Source organism: Penaeus monodon, chromosome 21 (genome assembly GCF_015228065.2).
Source record: "Penaeus monodon isolate SGIC_2016 chromosome 21, NSTDA_Pmon_1, whole genome shotgun sequence".
Classification (NCBI taxonomy): domain Eukaryota; kingdom Metazoa; phylum Arthropoda; class Malacostraca; order Decapoda; family Penaeidae; genus Penaeus; species Penaeus monodon.
In genome coordinates, this window is record NC_051406.1 from 42127466 (window position 1) to 42128417 (window position 952).

A 952-nucleotide genomic window follows, 5' to 3' on the forward strand; every position below is an offset into this window, starting at 1 on the left:
TTATTAATATCTTGATGGAAAAATGCACATGCAAATAGATAAGAAGATAACAAAGGGAAAGGTGCATAGGCGTGGCGGTGTGACTTAAATAGAAAAGTGTGACTTAAATAGAAAAGTGTGACTTAAATAGAAAAGTGTGACTTAAATAGAAAAGTGTGACTTAAATAGAAAAGTGTGACTTAAATAGAAAAGTGTGACTTAAATAGAAAATGGTGACTGTAAATAGACAAGTGTGACTTAAATAGAAAGAGTGTGACTTAAATAGAAGAGTGTGACTTAAATAGAAAAGTGTGACTTAAATAGAAAAGTGTGACTTAAATAGAAAAGTGACTTAAATAGAAGTGTGACTTAAATAGAAAAGTGTGACTTAAATAGCAAAAAAAGATACATTGAACTATTAGGTGGAAGAGGCGAATAGTGGTCTCCAAAAGCGTAGAATGCCCCACGCCCCCCCCCGCCCAAACTGTCATCTAGTAAAAAGGTGTCAACTGGCTCGTCCTTCCCTTATATTTACATATATTGCTAACCGTACTTACTATTTTTCCCATATCTAATCTACGGTGTATATGAAAAGTTGTAGAAAGTCTTTTTACAGATAAGTTAATATAAAAAGACAGTAGTATATTACATTCAGTATATAATACCTATCTAAGACATATAATTATTCATATATATATCTCACGCTCCATATTGATCTTAAAGGTGCTTTTTTATCAACTTCCCATGACCCAGACAGTTAATTATTTCGTGGTTCATAGTGTTCGTAATTTAAGATACAATCTCTGTTCCTTTTATTATATCATTTTCATCCCGACCGTTGAGAGAAATAACTTTGAGCATGATTAAGAACGAGAAACAGGATTTACTCTAATTTGATAAGAAGATGGACGTTAAATACAGTAATAAAGGTCTCTCAGTAAACATATTTTGGTGCATCGTCTTCCTGCCACTG

The 952-nt window shown here is 32.7% G+C and overlaps 1 pseudogene; it reads right to left on the reverse strand.

Annotated features, from left to right (window-relative positions):
- The window catches only part of LOC119586509, a 51112-nt pseudogene that overhangs the window by 49553 nt on the left and 607 nt on the right, over positions 1–952 (reverse strand).